A 22395-nucleotide genomic window follows, 5' to 3' on the forward strand; every position below is an offset into this window, starting at 1 on the left:
TTTCAGTCATGGAGCATCTAACTTTTTACAAAGTCAGACATTCCATCATATCTGACAACCACTAAGTGTGAGTGGGAGGGATAGCATTTTTCCATCTCATTAATATGTCCCTTCTAGCGATAAGGGATACTTGGAGCACCTTTACCTTCTTCAGCTTCCAAATTAACTGATCATTTTGTTGTCAGACATACACTGAAAAAATTGGTTTAAATTTAAGAAACATGTTGGGTACCATAGATTCTTATTAATTAGTCCTAATTTAGGTAAACATAGAAACATAGAAGAAAGGAGCAGGAGTAGGTCATTCGGCCCTTTGAGCCTGCCCCGCCATTCAATGAGATCATGGCTGATCTTAAAGTTCAGTACCCCGTCCCCGCCTTCTCTCCGTAACCCCTAATTCCCTTATACTGAAGAAATATATCTAATTCCCTCTTAAATATATTCAATGAACCTGCCTCTACTGCTCTCTGTGGCAATGAATTCCACAGATTCACCACCCTCTGGGTAAAGAAATTCCTCCTCATCTCGGTCCTAAATGGTTTGCCTATTATCCTCGAACCATGGCCCCGGGTTCTGGACTCCCCCACCATTGGAAACATCCCTTCCGCCTCCATTCTGTCCAGTCCTGCCAGAATTTTATATGTCTCTATGAGATCCCCTATCAATCTTCTAAACTCCAGGGAGTACAATTCCAATTTGCGCAATCTTTCCTCCTAAGTCATTCCTGCCATTCCAGGTATCAGCCTGGTGAATCGCCTCTGCACTCCCTCCATTGCAAGAACATCCTTCCTCAGATAAGGTGACCAAAACTGCACACAATACTCCAGGTGGGATCTCACCAAGGCCCTGTACAGCTGCAGTAAGGTATCACTCTTTTTATCTCCAGTTCAAGATATTGGTTACGATGAATAGTCAAATTTAGATTTCTTTATTGACACAAATTTTGCTTCTTTTGAACAATTATCCACAAATTTATAATATTTAAATGTAACTTTTTTGTTATTTACAGGTTAGGAGCTTCTTGAATTCTTTATTTTCGATACTTCCTCAAGACCTGTAACTAATATGACAGGGAAGATTTATAATTTCAAACCTGGTCATAAACGGATGTTATCAGTCCTTTGAGAACTACTTTTAAGATCTAGGTATAGTTCCCTGAACAGAATTAAAAAACGATGTGAACAGGATTTTCAACAGTTAATTTCTGAAACTACGGAATTCTATTCTGAAGTGAGTACATTCAAATTCTCTTTGTGCCGAACACTCATTTACACAGTTTAAGGTCGGACACTGGGCCCACTATCCCAAAGGCCAATTGGTTAAACTCTATTCTAATCTCTCTTCTTTGTGATAAATGTAGAACTGAAGATGGTTCACTGTATCATATGTTCTGGTTATGGCCTCTTTCCAATTTTCGGGAAGGGGTATTTCATACCTTGTCTTTAGTTCTTAATATTAATTTGACTCTAATTCCTTTACTTGATCTTTTTGGAATAAGTGGGCCAACAGGTTTGATATTGATGGCTTCAAAATTCCATGTAGTTGTCCTCTCATCCCTTATCACAAGAAGGGCCATATTAATGAGATGTGGCACAAATATTTAAAATGTTCTTAGCCACGAGTGTGCTGCCGGAGGACCCCAGAAAATTATAGGCTGGTGAGCTTGAAGTCAGTAGTAGGTAAATTATTGGAAGGTGTTCTAAGAGATTGGATATAAAAATATCTGGAGAGCCAGAAACTGATTAGGGATAGTCAACATGGCTTTGAGCACTGTAGGTCGTGTTTAACCAATCTTGTAGAGTTTTTGAGGCATTTATCAGGAAAGTTGATGAAAGAAAGGCTGTGAATGTTATCTATATGGAATTTAGACAGGTCTTTGACAAAGTTCCACGTGGAGGTTAGTCAAGAAGGTTCAGATGCTAGGCATTCATGGTGAAGTAGTGAACGGGAGAAATCAAAGAGTAGTGGTGGATGATTGCTTCACAGACTGGAGGCCTGTGACAAGTGGTGTGCCTCTGGGATCTGTGCTGGGACTCAGCTCATACATACAATTGCTCTTCAATAACTACAGCTCGGCCTTCAAAACCATTTTTCCCTCAGTGCTGGCCATGAAGCTACACACTCTGCAACTAGATCCTTGACTTTCTCACTGGAAGACCACAGTCAGTATAAATTGTAAATAATGTCTCCTCCCCACTGATCATCAACACAGGCACATCCCAAGGATGTGTGCTTAGCCTATTGCTCTACTTATTATACACCCTTGATTGTGTGGCCAGGCACAATTCCAATGCTATCTACAAGTTTACACCACGCTTGTCAACATAATCACAAACGACAATGAGGAAACGTACAGGACGGAGATGGATCAGCTCGTTGAATGGTGTAATGACAAAAACCTTGCACAATGTCAGCAAAACTAAGGAGATGATTGTGGACTTCAGGAGGAAGTCAGGGGAACACGACCCAGGGCTCAGTAGTGGAGAGGGTCAAGAACTTCAAATTCCTGGGTGTCAACATTTCCAAGGATCTGTCCTGGAACCTCCACGTTGATGCAATCACAAAGAAGGCTCACTAGCGGCTATTCTTTGTGAGGTGTCTGAGGAGATTCGGTATGTCACTGAAGACTCTTGTAAACTTCTTCAGGTGGACCGTGGAGAGCATTCTTGCTGGTTGCATCACTGCCTGATATGGAGGAACCAACTCTCAGAACAAGAATAAACTCCAAAAGGTAGTTAACTCAGCCTGTGTCATCACAGGCACCAGACTTCACTCCATCAAGGACATCTACATGAGGTGGTGTCTTAAGAAAGCAATCCTTTGCTTGTGTTCTTCTTTTCAGGAAACTTTATGTTTTGTGAAACCATAACAGATTAAGTTTGGCTCAGGTTCTAATTAATTTGAACTTTCCTAATAATTAAATGTGGCTTATTCAGAAAGGTGCAGAAACAAGCAAATTAAAATGAAACTGCATTTGTTGTTTAATCGAATAGGTTTAATCTCCTCAAGCTATTGATTCTTTTCTGCAAAATTTCAGATGGATAATGAGATGCTATGGATCATTTGAGTCTTTGATAAAGAGAGTTAATAATCTCATGCAGAAAGTGATGTGTTAGTCCCCTTGATGAGGTGACAAAGAGAATTACTGTAACCGTATAAACGTGACAATTACTTTATTGACATATATATTGAACAATACACTGAATTCTCACTTGCTGCACCCAAACAGGTACTTCATACAAAAAGATAATAAATAGTTATAGCTGTCTTGGTGTCAATGGTGTAGACAGTCCTTTTGTGGTGTAGAAGCAGCAGTCCTCTCTCCTGTTCTCCAGTCCATATCTAATTAACACCTTTTGTCAAAAGGTCTGCATTCCTTTCTCTGCCCATTCTTCCCTTCTCCCAGCCTTTTTATTCAGGCACCTGCCTGCTTTTTACTCACACCTTGAAGAAGGCCTCAGGCCCAAAAGATCAGTTACTGTATATATCTTTACTTCCTATGGATGCTGCGGGTCCTGCTAAGTTCCTTCATTTTAACCATGATTACTGTCTTCAGACTTCTGTTCCTTCTACACAAAGGGAACAACGAAAAGAGATTGTGACCAGGTGATGGGGTTCATTATGATGTTGGCCGCCTTACATGGATGTGCGCAATGGATGGTAGGTCAGAACTTGTGATGGACATGGCTATGCTTGCTACATTCTGTAGTCTTCTGTGTTCCTGAGCAGTTAAGTTCTGGAACCAGGATGTAATACAACCAATCAGTATACTTTCCACAGTGCACTTATCGGTTTCATTAACTATTTGATGACATGCCAAATCTTCTTAGATGCCTTTGAAAGTAGATGTGTTGGTCTGCCTTATTCATGGTTGCCTCTATGTGCTGGCTCCGGGAGGAGTCTTCTGAAATATAAACTCAAAGACTTTTGAAGGTGCTGGGCCTCTCCACCTCCCTTCCATCAATTTAGACAAGTGTAAAGACCCTTGACCTTTCCTTCCTAAAATCTACAATAAACTCCTTGGACTTAGTGATGTTGAGAGCAAGAGTGTTGTGACGCCACCCAGTCAGGTTATCAATCTCCATCCTGTAATCTAACTCATCATTTCTAGTCATTCAGTCAAAAATGGTGTCATCGTCAGTGAATTGATAAATTGTGTTGTACACGCAGTCATGAGTGTACAGTGAGTAGGGCAGGGACCAAGCATGTAGCCTTGGGTTGCCCTTGTGTCAGTGAGGAGGAGGTAATGTTGCTGTTTCACACACATTGGAATCTGTCAAAGAGGAACAGAGAGAATCCCAGATCTATGCTATGTGGCCATAATTCCAGTTGGCTCAGATTCTTTTACACTCTCTTAACCTCTCTATGTCTCATTCAAGACTCATTGAATTCACTTTACAACCAACTTCCCTACCTCAATTTGCAATCTCTCCAGCATTTTTATGTTTTTACTACAATCACAGTGTCTGGAGACTTTCATGTTTCATTGCAATCACAATTTGGTGTTTTTCGTCTAAGTCTTATCTAAATAATGTAATTAACTGAGCTCCCAGCACCAACTCTTGAGGGGCAGGGTAACCAGTGAAAGTCCTATTTATACTTCCTGTCTGTGATTTATCTTTTACTTGAGTAAAGAGATCACAAGATAAATGAACAGAAACAGGCCACTAGGCCCACTGAGTCTGTTCTGTGACTGTACACTAAGCTGAACTAAGCTCACACCTAGTTTCAATTTCTAGCCTTTTCCCCATATCCCTTGATACCATGACTAATGAGATATTTAACCATTTCCTGTTTAAATTCTCCCAATGATCTGGCCTTTGACTAAAGAAGTTCATACTCCTCTGTTTTGAAAGGATAACTTCTAATTTTAAGACTTGTCCTTGATTCACCCACAAAAGGAAGCATCTTATCTACATCCACTTTGTCAAAACCTTTCAAAATTCAAAATATCTCCATGAGATCCCCTCTCATTCTCCTAGACTCCAATGAATACAATCCAAGAGCTGCCAGATGTTCCTCATATGTTACCCTTGCATTCCGGGAATCATCCTAGTGAATCTCCTCTGCACCCTCTCCAACAACATAACATCCTTTTTAAGTCAGAGGGCAAAAAACTGCACATAGTACTCCAAATGAGGTCTTACCAGTGCCCCATGGAGTCTCATCAACACCTCTTTGCTCTTATACACTATTCCTCTTGAAATGAAGGCCAACATAGCATTCGCTTTCTTCAGTACCAATCCCTGCACAAGGACGCCCAAGTCCCTTTGCACATCCGAGGTTTGAATTTTGTCCCCATCCAAATAGTATTCTGCCTGTTTATTTTCACTACCAAAATGTAGATCCTAACGTTTCTCAATGTTGCATCTCATTTTCCATATTTTTGCCCAGTGTCCTAATCTGTCTCTATCCTTCTTCAACTTTACGATTTCTTTGACACTTCCAGCTCCACCATCTATCTTGGTGTCATCTGCAAATTTGGCCACAAAACCATTCAATCCATAATCCAAATGATTAATATAAATTGTAAACAGCAGTGGCTCCAAGACCGACCCCTGAGGAAAACCATTTGTTACAGGCAGCCATCCTGAATGGGATCTCTTAATTTCAACCCTTTGCTTCCTGCCTATCAGCCAATTTTCTATCCAGTCTAATAGGGTCCCTCTAATTCCATGGGCCTTCATCCTATTGAGCACCCTAACATGGGGCACCTTATCAAAAGCCTTTTGAAAATCCAAATATATGGCCTCCCCTTGGTCTATCCTACTTGAGATTTCTTCAAAAAACTCTAATAGGTTGGTCAGACAGGATCTACCCTTTAAAAAGCCATGCTGACTTGGACCGATCCAGTCATGCATCTCCAGGCATTTTGTAACCTCATCCTTGAGGATCGACTCTAATATCTTCCCAACCACCGATGTCAGACCAATCGGCCATTGGTTCCTCTGCAAAAAGGGGCAGTAAAAGGGGAGGAGAACCCTTGAATCCAGCAAAGAAAGTGGCAGAAGCAAAAGTCGTGGGGAAAAACACCATCAGCTCATCAAACCAAAGCTACATTCTGCTTATCTTCACTCTGTTCACAATCCAGTGATGCAAGGTTGAGCTGGTTCATGTTCACATAGTGGCAGGCATGTACTAATATGGAACTATGAAATGTAAAAAGCCAAGATTTATAGAAAGGTTTGTTGATTGTTTTCTTCTGGTCTTTTCCATTCGATGTCATAGAAATCCTGATTAGAATGCTCAAATATCATCCAGAACAATGGTGAACAGACACGTGTAAATGAGGCACTCTAGGGCTTCATTCCACTGGCAGCTTGCTTTAGAATGTTAGACTCCCAACGTGATAAAGTGCTTTTTTAAAAAGATTTTTTTGGACACTATTTGCACAATAGATTGCTTATTTTGTTGAACTGCCATCTGTTTTCTTGTATTGATCTTGTACATCACCATGGTTGAAGACAGTCCCTTTTGATGTTGGTACTTCATCTGACATCTACACTTAAATTTGTTTCAAGGTTTTAGTTTAAAGTTAATTCTGAGGATTGAATACTTTTTAATGATTGCACAGAGCCTTTAAAAAATGTTTGAAACCAATGGCTTAATTAGCTCATGATCACTGTTCGAAACTTGCCTAAACCGTAAGATCAAGACAGATACTCTGACAGAAGTTAGAGGGTGCTATGATATTGATCGAAGATTTGACACTCAAATTAATTTAAAATAATAAGGGAAGAAAAAAATCAGAAATGCATTTGATCACATCTTTTGATCTGAGGGAAGGTGGAATGAAACGAGTAATAATTCCAGTGAAGAAACAGCACTGACAGAGAAGAAAAGCCATGAGAGGGCACGAAAGGAAATGGAAACAGTTACACCTGGTTTGTAACTAAAAACAAAAAGATTCAATGGGCAGCCACATCACTGTGGAGAGAAATGAAATTAGTGTTTCAGCTTGATGAACTGACATCAGGTGACTTTCTGCTTTGTTGCCCTTCTCCTTGATGTACATTTTTACATTCCCCTCGACTTTATAATTAGGTTTTATGAATTATGGGCATCATCCTGTCTTGATTAAAACCACATTTAAACGACTTCTGTCACTCACATCTTAACCTCTAAAAAGTTACACTAAACCAAAACAATTTCCTAGCATGCCCTCAACTTGTTTTTAGAGCTGCTGTGGCAAACTTTAATTCAGCTGCAGGCCTACAAATGAGAAACAACTCTCCACACGGCAGCACAAGAAGGATGTGGAGCTTTGGAGAGGAGACAAAAGAAATTTACCTGAATGTTGCCTGGACTGAGTGTCAAAGATTGAGGGAAAAGCTGATAGAAGTTTAGGGAACAAAAGGCCAGTGAGCCAATGGTGGGATGATGACTGGAGGAGATTCCAAAGGACAAGATCGACCTGGATTTTGTTTAGGCAAGGACTGATTTTGGATAGTCGCATAAGTTTGATTGAGCTTTTCGCCGCTATGACAATAGAGACAGGCAGTGGAGGTTGTCTTCATAGACTTTAGTAAGGCCTTTGACATAGTCCCCAGTGGCTGGCTAGGGTGGAAGATTAGATCACATGCAATTCAGGGTGCGTTAGCCAATTGGATTCAAAATGAGCTTGATGAAAGTCAGTAGTGGAGAGCTGTTTTAAGCCTGTGAACAGTGGGTCCATTGTTGTTTGTCATCTACATGAACAACTTGGGTGAGATATAGTTAGCGAGGCTGATAAGTTTGCAGATGAAACCAAAGTTGATGGTGGAGTGGACAGTGAAGAAGGTTATCTAAAATAACAACAGGATCTAGATCAACTGGGAAAGTTGGCCAAAGATGGCAAATGGAATTTAATCAGGCAAGTGTGAAGTGATGCATTTTGCCAAGTTAAAGCAGGGCAGAACTCACACAATAAATGGCAAGGGCTCAGCAAGTGCTGTAAACAAAGAACAAGGATATTTTGGAGTCCAGGTACTCTGTTCCATGAAGGTGGTGAAGCTACTCTTCATCAGTCAGGGCAATGAGTAGAGGAGCAGGGATGTCGTGTTACAACTGTACAGGCTATTGGTGACATCACACTTTAAATATTGTGTGCAGGTCTGGGTGCCTGGTAGTAGGAAACATCTCATTACGCTGAAAAAGGTTCCGAAAACATTCATGAAGATGTTACAGGGACTAGTGGACCTGAGTTGGAAAGTAAGGCTGGATAAATCAAGACTATTTTCCCTCAGCAGGTGATGGGTGACGTTATCCAGGTAAATATAATCGCAAGGGCATTGATAAGTTCAATGGTAGAGGAGTCTAAAATTAGAGGCCATGGGTTTATGGTAAGAGTGGAAAGATTTAAAAGGATTCTGATGGGAAACCTTTGCACTCAGAAGCTGATGGGCATGTGAGAAAGCAGTAGATGCAGACACAATTACAGCATCAAAAAGATATTTGGAAAGGTGTATGGAAAGGAAAGGTTTAGAGGGGTATGAGTCAATAAAAGGCAAATAGTCAGAAAGTCAGGTGGACAACTCTGTCATAAGAATATAAGAAATAAGAGCATGAGTAGGCCACTTGGCCCATCGAGTCTGCTCCACCATTCAATAAGATCATGGCTAACCTGATCATAGACTCATCTCCAGCTACCTGCCTTTTCCACATATCCCATAATACCCCTACTATGCACAAAGCTTCCAATCTTGTCTTACATATACAGGCATTTACTGAGGTAGCCTCCACTGCTACATGGGCAAAGAATTCCATAGATTCACCACTCTCTTGGAAAAGCAGTTCCAACTCATCCTCGTCCTAAATCTACTACCCCGAATCTTGAGGCTATACCCCCAAATTCTCTCTTACCTACCAGTGTAAAAAAAACTTACTGTATATGCCGTTGCATAGGATGACCCCCCCCCCATAATTTGCACCTAAAATGTTGGTTTTGAATGATACCCTTTGAATAAGATGACCCCCACCCCCTCAAAATTTGGCATTTACCACTGACCAGTAGATACTGTTAAAAGCGAGTCACAATATTTTAATAACAAATTATCATTTAAAGGTTTAAATTTTATTTGGATATTTTGAAATAAACCACTGTCAGCTCCTGTAACAGGCCACTTTAAGCCTGAACAGAGCCAACAGCAGTCGGACCGGTTGGATGGACCCCGCAGAGGAGTGCTGAGACTTTGCAAATAATTAATGGGAAATGCGCGAGATTGTGTCAGAGCCAGCGGGAAGATAGTGGCAGTGTTGTGACTTCATCGTCAGGGTAAGAATTTTTGACTCTTTGTATAGGATGTTTTAAAGGTGAAAATTTTGTTTCAAGGATCAGCCTATACCACGGCATATATCATATCTACTCCTTTCAAAATTTTATGTGTTTCTATCAGATCCTCTCTTATTCTTTTATATTCCAGTGAATACAATCCCAGACGATTCAACCCTCTCCTCATCGGCTAACTCCCTCATTTCTAGAATCAATCTGGTGAACAACCTCTGCATCACCTTCAAGGCCAGTACATCCTTGTTCAAGTAAGGAGACTAGAACTGGACTCAAATGTAGCTTCACCATTATCCTGCACAGTTGCAGCATAACCTTTTTGCTCCTAAACTTAATCACTCTAGCAATGAAGCCCAACATTCCATTTGCCTTCCTGATAGCCTGCCATTCCTGCAAACCAACCTTTTGTGATTCATTCACCAGCATTCCCAAGTCCTTCTGCACCGCAGCATGCTGTAATTGCTTGCCTTTTAAGTAATAATCTGATCTTCCATTTTTCTTTCCAAAGTGAATAACCTCACATTTACCAAAATTATACTCCATTTGTCAGACCGTTGGCGACTCACTCAACCTGTCTATATCTCTCTGCAGTCTCTCCCTATGCTCTGCACAATTTGCTTTTCCACTCAATTTAGATACACTACACACAGTCCCCTCTTCCAGATCATTCATGTATATTATGAACACTTGTGGGGCCAGTACCAACCCCCACGTCACACCACTGATTGCCCAACTAGAAAAGCACCCATATATCCCAATTTTCTGCTTTCTATTGCTTAACTCATCCTCAACCCACGCTAATGTATCACATCAACTCTATGCATCCTTGTCTATGGAGAAACCTATTATGTGGCACTTTATAGTTTTATAGTCACTTGAGAAATTCAAGCTCTGTATATCCTAAAAAAATTCCAGTAACTTTTTCAAATAGGACCAACCTCTGCTGAATCCATGCTGCATCTGCCTGATGGTTCCATCTCATTCCAGATGCCTCCCTATTTCTTCTTTAATGATGGTTTCAAGCATTTTCCCAACCACAGATGTTAAACTAACTGGCCTATAGTTCCCTGCCTTTTCCCTCCATCTTTTTTTGATCAGTAGCTGACTTGCAATCTGCTGGGACCTGCTCAGTATCCAGTGAATTTTGGAAAACTATCACCAAAGCGTCAACTTCTGCCATTTCATTCAGTATCCTAGGATGTTTTCCATCAGGACCAGGGCCTTATCTATCTTTCAGCCCACAAGTTTGTTCAGCACCCCTTCTTTGGTATCCAGGTCCTCACTTCCCATCACATACACGACCTCTGTCATTGGAAAGGTATTGTTCTCCACCATGAAGATCAACACAAAATAGTCATTTAAAGCTTCCATTTCTTCCTTACCAATTTCATTTTCTTACCATCCAAGGGACCAACATACAGAAATCATGGACAAGTTGGACTAAACTGCCTGTTTATGAGCTCTACCGCTCCATGACACCAGAATTTTTTTCACCCAAAATAGACTTTATTCACAATAAATGATTTACAAAAGGAAAACTATTCAAAGTATTTTCCCACCCTTAGTTTTGTATCCATGCATTTCCATTACTGTACATTGTTACATTTCTGTTTACACCATTGCCACCACTGTGGCACCTTGTCATTACTCCTGGCTCTGTTGTTTGAGAGGCTTCTTCTTAGTCTCAGCCCCTCAGTGCCTGATGACAGAAGGACTCTAGACTGTGGTCCTTCCTTTCAGCGCCATCATGTTGGCTGCACCAAGCCTCAGTGGGCCCCTCAGTACATACACCTGCAGTTTGAAAGGTGATTTAAATTTATGAAAGGCATAGGTAGTGTTGGTAGTCAACCTTTTCCCCAGAGTGAAAATATCAAATACCAGAGGCAATCTTTAAGGTGAGAGGGAAAGTTTAAAGGTGATATGCAGGGCAGATTTTTAAAACAGAGGTGCCTGGAACAGGTTTCCCAGAGAGGTGAAGAAAGCAAGGTTTAAGAGGCAGTTAGATGGACAAATGATATGCATTGTATTGTAGGATATGGACCATGTTTAGGCAGATGAATCAGTTGGATTGACATCATGTTTATTACAGACATCATGGACTGAAGGTCCTGTCCAAGTGCAGCATGGTTCTATGTGTTTGAGAGTCAGCGTCATCTACAAAGTAATGGGTTATATCTCACTGATCATTACAGTTACATTGCAAAACAATTAGTTCCTGGCAAAACATGTTATTTTAATATTGCATTTTTAATTACTGAGTTCCAGCTTTGGCAGTTGCCTTCAAGAGAGCCTTAGGTTTGGGGAAGGTCATCAAAGATTATTTGGGTCTTCCAAAAAATGAAGAAGTAAATTGTAAATTGAACTTGAGGTGTCCTTAACCAGTTCTTTCCTGGACCACATATCCTTTTGATAAATAAGAGAGACTTAAATGCTGATTCCTGAGCATGCATACCTGTTGAGTCATGAGCAGTGACTAGAAGAAACACCCTTATAATGTGATTTCATGGCATGAGATGAAGGTTAAATGAAGGATTTCTAATAATCCATATTTTTCGTTTGTTACCTTACTCCCATGGGAGCCATCTGTGAAATTCTGCCAAGCAGGATTGAAAAATACTTTAAAGATGCACAGGAGCTGTTGTCCAATTGTCTTTCAGATCAGGGAGACCTTTTGTAATTTTCTTTTTCCAAGCTTTATTTGTTCAGCTCACTTGGGAAATCAAAGTAGGCAATAAGAATCTAACACATTTTCCCTTTGTTAAATGTGCAAACATTGGGAGCCAATTAAAGAGCTATTTAAAGGTTAACTGGAGTATGCCCTTGCACCTCAGCTTTCCAAACAGGCCCAGTTCTTCAAATAACCTCAGCTGCCCCCAATGGACATGTGTTGGGAAACACTAGCGATTGTTTGGAGATGTGCCACAGATTCGGGATTCTTGAATAATCATTAAACTCCAAAAGTTGCTCACTGCTGATTTTTTGGACAGCTCAAAAATTAGGAGTCTAATAAAACTATAAGACATAGGAATAGAAAAAGGCTATTCAGCCCTTCGAGTCTTCCCCGCCATTTAACAATGTGCAAAACAAAATTTTCCACTCAGCCCTTTTATGCCCTGGCTAATCAAGAACCATCAATCTCTGCTTAAATACATCCAATGACTTGGCCTCCACAACTTCTTTTTTTTTAAATTTTTTTTTTTCACACCATAAATCACATTAGCCATGATATGCACTTTTTCTTTTTCACACATATACAGTGACTTTTTCTCTCCCCCCCTCCCTCCTCCCATTTTAGGTATTCAATCTAGGTTGCATTAAACCAGTCAGACAATGTTGTCATTCAACAAAAATACACCAGAAATTCTACTGAGTCCATTCTTTTCTTTCCTTCTCCTTCCATCAACTTAGGTAATGTTTGTCCCCGGTAGGTTTTCGCTATTGTATTTAATGTAAGGCTCCCATACTTGTTCGAATATTTCAATATTATTTCTTAAACTATATGTTATTTTTTCTAATGGAATACATTTATTCATTTCTATATACCATTGTTGTATTTTCAAATTATCTTCCAATTTCCAGGTTGACATAATACATTTTTTTGCTACAGCTAGGGCTATCTTAACAAATCTTTTTTGTGCATCCTCCAAATCAATTCCAAATTCTTTGTTTTTTATGTTACTTAGGAGAAAGATCTCTGGATTCTTTGGTATATTGTTTTCTGTAATTTTATTTAATATCTGATTGAGATCATCCCAAAATTTTTCTACTCTCTCACATGTCCAGATTGCGTGAATTGTTGTTCCCATTTCTTTTTTACATCGAAAACATCTATCAGATACTGTTGGGTCCCATTTATTTAACTTTTGCGGTGTAATGTATAGTCTGTGTAACCAATTATATTGTATCATACGTAGCCTCGTATTTATTGTATTTCTCATCGTTCCAGAACATAATTTCTACCATGTTTCCTTTTTTATCTTTATATTTAAATCTTGTTCCCATTTTTGTTTAGTTTTACCATTTGTTTCCTCATTCTCCTTTTCTTGCAGTTTAATATACATATTTGTTATAAATCTTTTGATTAATGGCAACAAATTCCACAGATTTACCATCCTCTGGCTGAAGAAGTGCCTACACGTCTCTGTTCTAAACAGATGCCCTTCAATCCTGAAATTGTCCTAGACTCTCCGACCATGGCAAACAACTACATGTACTCTGTCCTCGCCTTTCAACATTCAAAATGTTTCAATGAGATCCCCCTCATTCCCCTAAATTTCAACAAGTACAGGGCAAGAGCTTTCCAACAATCTTCATATGATAACCCCTTCATTCCTGGAATCATCCTTGTGAACCTCCTCTGAACCCTCTCCAATGTCAGCACATCCTTTCTTAAATGAGGATCCCAAAACTGCTCACAATTCTCCAAGTGAGGCCTCACCAGTGCCTTATAAAGCCTCAACATCACATCCCTGCTCTTATATTTTCAGATTTCAAATTTATTGTCAGAATAGGCACATGACATCACATGCAACCCTGAGATTTCTTTTTCCTATGGGTGCAGCAGAATTACCGCTAATTGGTAGTGTCACATTTGTGGCCCGAAATGTGAAGTTAATAAAACATCAAACACAAGTTTTATTAGGTAAACTTCTCAGTGGCTTTATTTTCCTGTTTCCTTTGTTCTCCTGCTTGTGTTCTTATCTCTCTCTCATACCACGTGACTTCCGGTATATCTCATACATATTCATTATCATGACATCCCTCTTTTAATCAGAAATAAACTTTACCTTCACTTACCAATATCCCTCGGAAACTTACAAACATCGTAACTAATGGTAATACTATAACTCAACTACATAAAATTTACTTCCTACAGCACTCATACATGCACTTTATGATATAAGATTAAAATACTGTCCCAAAGTTCCTATTAAAACTATGGCACAAAGTCTTCGTATCGTTTGGGCACTTTCTGGTTTCGTTTCGGCCTGCCTGCGATATTGTCGTCGCTTCTTGGTTGTTCACTCTCAGCGTCGGAAATACTGCTCACCACGGCTTCAGGTGTTTCTGGCGCTCTAGTCACTTCATCAGGAGTGCTGGTAACTGCCTCTGGAACATCATCAGGTCTCTCAGTTTCAGCATCTCGTATTGGCCTTTCAATCTCTTCGCTCGATGTATCTCTGGACTGGTACCTTTTTACACCTGATACATTTCTCTTATACAGGACTCCAGTTGGAGACTTGACTGTCACCATACTGCCACTTCTGGATACGACAGTATAGGGTTGATGGTAATAAGGTGTGTCTAGCTTACCACCAGTTTCATGCCTCACTAGAACATTATCTCCTGGCATGATGTCTGAGTACTTGGCTCCACGTTTCGAATCTGTGTACAGCTTTGCTGCACCTTTCTTTTCAGCATCGTGGTCCCTCATCTCCTGGTCGTCTCGGATTTCCTTTATTTCTGGCATTTTTGTGTGGATTTTTCTCCCAAAAAATGCTTCTGCAGGACTTTTTCCAGTGGTTGTATGAGGCATTGCTCTATAGACAGCCACATAAGATAGCAATGCTTCTCGCCAATTTTGTCCTTCTGCGTGTGCAATCCTCAATCGTTTTTCAATGGATTGATTTTGTCTCTCTACTTCTCCATTGGCTTGCGGCCATTTCGGAGTTACTTTATGATGGTGGATACCTGTGGTCCTCATGTATTCCGCAAATGTCTCTGAAATGAATTGTGGACCATTGTCAGAGTATAATGTAACAGGTAATCCATATCTTGCAAACATCTCTGCTAATGCTTGTATTGCTTTTTCAGTGGTTGTGGACTTCAACACCACATACTCATAGTATCTGCTGTAGTAATCTATCACTACCATAATTGATTCACCCGTCGGTAAAGGTCCAAGAAAATCAACAGCTACGTCGATCCATGGTCCTGTCGGGAGTTGCGTACTCCGGATCGGTTCTGGCGGATTACTCCTACTTGTGATTTGACATCCGTGACAAGTTTTAACAAATTTCTCTGCGTCTTTATCACAACTTGGCCACCATACCTTGGTCCTGAGGTTTTGCTTGGTACCAACAATACCTAGGTGTCCTTCATGCGCTAAGGATATGATCTTCGGTCTCAATCTTTGTGGTATCACCAATCTGCAACCTCTTAATACACACTGTCCGATGCAACAAAGTTTGTCTCTAATGGGAATGTAAGCCTTGTGAGTACACTTGTCCCACTCTGTATGCATTCTCTTACTTCCATGAGTTCTGGATCACGTTCGGATTCTCTCTCGACTTCCTTCGTAGTCACAGCTTTCGGTGTCGCCTGAATAGCTACGAAGCGTACAAAGCTCTCTGTTTCTGTTCCCAATTCTGACTTGGATTGTGGACCACCATCCTTCACCAATCTGGACAGCGGATCAGCAATGTTTGCTTTCCCTGCAATGTGGATTACTTTATATTTGTAGGGTTGTAGTCTGAGTATCCATCTCTCTATTCTGGCACATGGTTTGGATCTAGGTGCATAGATCACCTCTAATGGCTTATGATCTGTGATGAGTTCAAATTCAATGCCGTATAAATATGCATGGAACCTCTCACAGACCCATATAAGTCCGAGTGCTTCTTTCGCTGTCTGAGAGTATCTTCTTTCCACATCTGATAATGATCTGCTGGCATAGGCAATGATTCTTGGTCCTCCATCATGCATCTGGACCAACACGGCTCCTAAACCAACCGGGCTGGCATCCGCTATGACTTTGGTTGATGCCGCCGGATCGTAATATCCAAGAGCTTTTGCATCTGTCAGGCTTTGCTTCAGCGCTGTGAACGCTTTCTTCTGCTCAGATCCAAAATGAAATGGTACTCCTTTCCTGGTTAGTTTCCTTAGTGGTTCTGCCACTGTAGCGAAATTAGGAATGAACTTTGCACAAAAATTGACCAATCCCAGGAAACTCCTCACCTCTGTTGCGTTCTTCAATAGCTTTCACCTTGGCCTCTGCAGGGTTTAGTCCTTCCTGTGTAAGTCTGTGTCCCATGAAGTCCATTTCTGACACACCGAACTGGCACTTTTTACCATTCACGGTAAGGCCTGCCTCCTGTAGCCTAGATAGTACACGCCCCAACCGTTTGTCATGCTCTTCCTTCGTTGGTGCATGGACTATGATGTCGTCAGAAATGTTGGCAACTCCAGGAATGCCTTGAATCACTCGATGGATTTCATACTGGTAGATCTCCAAAGCTGCATTAATTCCAAATGATAGTCTCTTGTAACGATACAATCCACAGTGAGTCACAAATGTTGTCACATCTCGGGAACCTGGATCCAGCTCTAATTGATGATAGCCCCATTTCAGATCAATTTTTGAGAATACCTTGCTGGTAGTTAGTTCTTGAAGTATTTCCTCACTGTTGGTATAGGGTATCGTTCTCTAATTATAGCTTCATTGGCCATTGTCAACACATAGTCTTATGTCACCCTTTGGTTTGGGCACAATCACTACGGGACTGACCCATTGAGTCGAATGTTCCACCGGTTCAATAATGTCTTGTTCGATCAATTCTTTAATTTTGGCTTCGACTTTCCCACGAAGTCCAAACGGAGTTCGGCGCATTGGTTGTGCCTTGGGTTTGACCGTTTCATCTACCGCTAGCTTCAATTGTCGACCTTTCAGCTTTCCTACTCCTTGTAAGACTGCGGGGAATTCTTGCTTCATATCCTCGTATGACTGAATTGAATTGACACAAGCTCCAATATGAAGTATTGCCAGGTCTTGCGCTCTGCTTCTACTCAACAATGGTTCTCCCCTCTCTTCTATGACCATAAACTCTGCTTCGGTGTACTTATCTCCAGCTTCAACAGTTGCAGTAAAACATCCAATGGTCTGCAATGACTTTGTTGCTGTGTATGGATACAGTTTCTTGGAACACTTCTTTGAGGTACAGATGATCTTTTTCCTTTTCAACTTCTCCCATAAATGTCGATCAATCACATTACTGTCACTGCCTGAGTCTACAATGACCTGCACTGTCACTCCACCAATGATCACTGGGACCTTCTCATGATGTACTTCATTCAACGTAAATTGATAACAACTCTGTTCCTCCTGGGTATCATCATCGTCACCATCTATCTGGCGAATGGTATCTTTCTTTCCAGGATACTTTCCTTTCCCCCAGGCTTTGCATTTGGAAGTTGTACTCTTCCTCTTCTGGTCTGCATTGGATTTGCTTTTGCACTTCTTTGCAAAATGGTCCTTACCTCCACACTTTCTGCAAACTTTGCCTTTGGTCGGGCAATATGGGTCTTTTCCAAAATGACCTCGGTTTCCACATCGATAACACTCCACGTCCTGTGTCAACGTATATCTTGGCTGGTTATGGCGATGTGAGAGCCTCTTAATTTGCTGGCTTGAGTTGTCTTTCAGGGTCATGGTATGAAATTGCCCTTCAACAGCCTCTAATGCAGCAGCAATGGTTAAAGCATCGGTGAGTTCCAACTCACTCCCTCTTTCCAGTAGACGTCTTCTGAGTTTATCTGATCTACAGTGCTGTACGACTTGATCCAATAATTGGTTGTCCAAATCAGCTGGCATGTAATTGCATCCAACAGCTACCTGGCGTAGTCTCGTCACGTACTGAGCAATTGTCTGGCCATCTTCTTGTCTCGTTCTCCGAAACAAATGGCGTTGAAATGTAGCATTCAGTGTCACTACATAGTGTGCATTTAATGCATCTACTGCTTTCTGGTACTCATCCTTTCTACCTGTATTCAAAAGTGTTTTAAATGTTTCCCGAACTGCAGGTCCAGCAGTGAAAAGAAGTAACGCCCTTCTCTGCGCTTTTTGTTCAACTGTACCGGTATCTAGAAGTAGGCCACGACTGTCGGCGTAGGATTCAAATTCTTCCAGCCATGCCTTCCACTTCATACTTACAGTGCTTGCATCACCCGTTGGGTCAAAATGAGCAATTCCACTATGTGTTAGAAAGTCACCGTCTGCACCAGCCATGAGGAAATATTCCAGCCCCAAAAGTACTGAGTCACAGAGAAAATTCTTATCACCTTGAAGTTGTCTGTAATCCTCTGTAATCTTGTTTAGTCTTTAATTTTCTTCAAGCTTCTTTCATCCTCGTCGCCAATGTCACATTTGTGGCCCGAAATGTGAAGTTAATAAAACATCAAACACAAGTTTTATTAGGTAAACTTATCAGTGGCTTTATTTTCCCGTTTCCTTTGTTCTCCTGCTTGTGTTCTTATCTCTCTCTCCTACCACGTGACTTCCGGTATATCTCATACATATTCATTACCATGACAGGTAGTGCAAAAAATGAACTGTACAGAGTGTAAAACAAACAAAGAACTGTAAACAGATAACTAATGTAAATAAACAGTTCAGAGAGAACAAGGAAAATCAATAAAGTGCACAAGTAAGAGTCCTTAAAAGAGCCCCTGATTGAGTTTTTCATTGAGGAGTCTGTTGTACTGAGCTACACAGTCGTAGGTGTAAAGTGAGTCGAGATGGGGGCTAAGAACGCAGCCCTGTGGTGCTCTGGTACTGATGGAGATTGTGGAAGAGAAGTTATTAACAATCTTCACTGATTGTGGTCAGGTGGTAAAGGCAAAAGGTTCCATCATTTTTGTGTAATACTATATTTAAAATATAGCTTATCATGAAATTCTTTAACTTTGTCTACTGTAAGAAAAACAGAGAGTCAACACTTTATCGAGTGCCACTCACTTGCAACCTTTGGTTTGCAAAACCAGTGCTCCAACTATTGAGCTATCAGAGGCTCTGACCAACGAGTGATGAAATGAATGATCCAATTACACAGTGGGGTGTCAACTTCCAGGTGTTGGAGTTTGCTGATCAGTTTTGAGGGGATGATGATGTTAAATGCTGAACTGTAGTCGATAAAGAGCATCCCGATGTATCCATCTTTGCTGTCCAGGTATTCCATGGCTTTGTTTAGAGCAAGTGAGATGGCATCTGCTATAGACCTGTTTCTATGATAGGCAAATTAGATTGGATCCATGTCACCACTCAGACAGGAGTTGATAGCCTTTCCAAACACTTCATCACTGTAGATGTAAGTGCTACTGCTCGATAGTCATTAAGGCAAATTACTTCACTTTTCTTGATTGATGCCTGTTTGAAACAGGTGAGTACCACGCCTGCTAGAGTGAGATATTGAAGATATCAGTGAATACATTACTAGAGTGGTCAGCACAGATCATTAATATTTGACCAGAAACTCCATCCGGGCTGGATATTTTCTTTGGATTCACTCTCCTGAAGGCAGCATGCATGTCAACCTCAGATACGGACAGGATGGGATTATCAGGGGATGCGATGATGCGGAGGGATGGTTCTTCACTGTTACTGTGGTCAAATCGGGCATAGAAGGCATTGAGTTCCTCTGGGAGAGAAGTTTTGCCATCAGCTACTTTACTGGATTTGGTTTTGTAGCAGGTTGTGGCATTCCCCACGCAGAAGATAGCTTTCCGCAGGTCATATCTTCTCCTGCTGTATTGATCTGGATCTCCAGATTTAAATGCCTGCAGTCTGGATCTCAGCAGGTTCCACATTTCATTGTTCATCAAGGGTTTCTTGTTGGGGAAAACCCTGAAGGGTTTGGTGGGGACACACTCATCCACAGCTGTTTTGATAAAGTGTGTGACAGCCTCAATGTACTCATTCAGATTCTCAGCAGAGTCCTTGAACTCCGCCCAATCTGCTGACTCGAGGAAGTCCTGTAACCATTCTTCAACCTCCTGTGACCACCTTCTAGCTGTCCTGATCTCCGGAGACTCTCTCTTTAGGCTCTGTCTGTATGGAGGCAGAATGATCACAGCCAGATGATCAGGCTTGCCAAAGTGGGGTCTTGGGAAAGAACAGTAGGTCTCTTCTATTTCTCTTGAAATGAACTCCAGCATTGCATTTGTCTTCTTCATCACTGTCTCAACCTTCAGGTGATCTTGCACAGGACTCCCAAGTCCTTTGGCATCTGGGTCTTCATCACCATCTCAACTGTCAGGCGATCCTGCACAGGACTCCCAAGTCCTTTGGCATCTGGGTCTTCATCACCATCTCAACTGTCAGGCGATCCTGCACAGGACTCCCAAGTCCTTTGGCATCTGGGTATTTTCCATTTTCTCCCCATCCCAATTAAAAAATAGTCTGGCCATTTATGTTTTTTTACCAAAGTGCATGACGATACACTTTTCAACATTATATTTCATTTGCCACTTCTCTGCCCATTCTCCTTATGTGTATAAGACCTCTGCCTCCCTGTTTCCTCAACACTAACTGCTCCTCCACCAACCTTCTCATCATCTGTTGGAGACCATTGACACAGAGTGACCTTGCAGAGAAATAGTTGTGATAAACATGGGAAAGTATCAGGACATTTTTAGTGAGTTCAATTCACTTAAATGTTTTAAAATTTTACATTTAATTTGATCTGGCAGGTTCAGGTGTTAAGGGGGATTGTTTAATTAGTCACCGGTTAGATGTTACAGCAATTTCATTATTGGGCTTTGCTCTTGTTGCCAGACCCTCCACCCAATGAGGTTGCTGCTCAGGAGGGGCTCCTGCTGCCCTGGGATGGTGGGGAGATGCTGACACCATGTTCTCTGCTGAATGCTTCTTTTCTCCTCTCCTCTGGGGGAATTGACCTTTGATTCCATTTGTCTTTGTAAAACCCTGATAGAGATACAGCTAGGTGGAGTAATGGCAGTGTTGCCACTCAAGCAGACCTGGGAGAGTGGAAAGCAGAGGCATAGTGCTGTTCCGAAGGGGACAACCACCTGGTATTAATGCTGGTGGCTCCATATAGTCTTTAAATGGCCTGTCGAAGGAGTTGATGGTGTTTATAAGTAAAATCCTGCAACAGCAAAGGTCTGTGCTCAAGATGATGGAACCAGTGCTTGGCAGGGGTTGCAGACTCTGGGGAGCAGCAGAACAGAATAGAACAGTCACTCCAGCAGCAGAGCAGCAAAGGGCTCAGGGGCTGAGAGGCCCACACTGGCTGCAGGCTGCTAGCGACTTGCTTATTGGAACCAGGTACCAGAGGCTGGATTTGAGAGGGTGCTGAGTATAAGGGCCTCCTGAAGAACTTCAAATGCTGAAGGCTTCCTAATTGATCGGGGCTTTGGATCTGGAGCTTGGGTTGGCAATGAATTGAATAGGAGTCTGTGCGATTGCATAGGCTGAGGGAATACTGGTGGTGAATTCATGGACATTCAGCCACTCTGAAATGACACCCTTGTTTTGGATTGCGATCAGTGTTGAGCCAGGCGACCCTGATCGCAACCCTTTGTCTGCCTGATGACAGGTAGAAAACACCTCAATGATGCATGCTTAGCCCACTGCTCTCTCTATCCCCATGACTGTGTGGCTAGGCATAATTCAAATGCCGCCACGATTGTCGACAGAATCACAGTCGGAACTGAGGAAGCATACAGGAGGGAGATAGATCAGCTGCTTGAGTGGTGTCACAACAACAACCTTGCACTCACCATTAGCAAAACTAAGGAACTGGTGGTGGACCTCAGACAGGGGTAATCAGGAGACCACAAAGCAGTTGTCATTGAGAGGTCAGCAGTGGAAAGGGTTAAGAAGTCAAATTCCTGGGTGTCAACATCTCTGAAGATCTATCCTGGGGCCATCATGTTGATGTAATCATGAAGAAGGCTCACCAGCAGCTATATTTCATTAGGAGTTTGACAAGACTTGGAAATTTCCACAGGTGGGAGTATCCTGACTGTCTGATATGGAGGTGACAATACACAGAGCAGGAAAAGGCTACAGACGGTTATGAACTTGGCCCCAGTGTCATTATAAGCATCAGTTTTCACTCCATTAAGGATATCGATAAGAGGCAGGTGACTCAAGAAAGCAGCCATTATGTTCAAGGACCTTCAGCACCCAGACCGTGCCCTTCTCCCACTGCTAAAATCAGGAAGGAAGTACAGGAGCTTGAAGACCCACACCCACTGTTACAAAAACAGCTTCTTCCCTTCCGCCCTTAGATTTCTGAACAGATAATGAACCATAGATGCAATCTCACTTTTTCTCTTTTTGCACTAATTATTGATTTTTAAATATAGTATTTACAAAAACTTTGCAATTTGCA

General features: G+C 41.5%; 1 long non-coding RNA gene across 1 annotated transcript in view; it reads left to right on the forward strand.

Moving 5' to 3' along the window:
- The first annotated feature begins 1053 nt into the window (after window positions 1-1053).
- The window catches only part of LOC138741957 (uncharacterized), a 38843-nt gene continuing 17501 nt past the window's right edge, over window positions 1054-22395 (forward strand). Inside the window, exon 1 of the long non-coding RNA XR_011343923.1 lies at window positions 1054-1230. This is a non-coding gene — a long non-coding RNA (uncharacterized lncRNA). The remainder of the gene's footprint in view (window positions 1231-22395) is intronic.

Source organism: Narcine bancroftii, chromosome 8 (assembly GCF_036971445.1).
Source record: "Narcine bancroftii isolate sNarBan1 chromosome 8, sNarBan1.hap1, whole genome shotgun sequence".
In the NCBI taxonomy this organism is placed as follows: Eukaryota; Metazoa; Chordata; class Chondrichthyes; order Torpediniformes; family Narcinidae; genus Narcine; species Narcine bancroftii.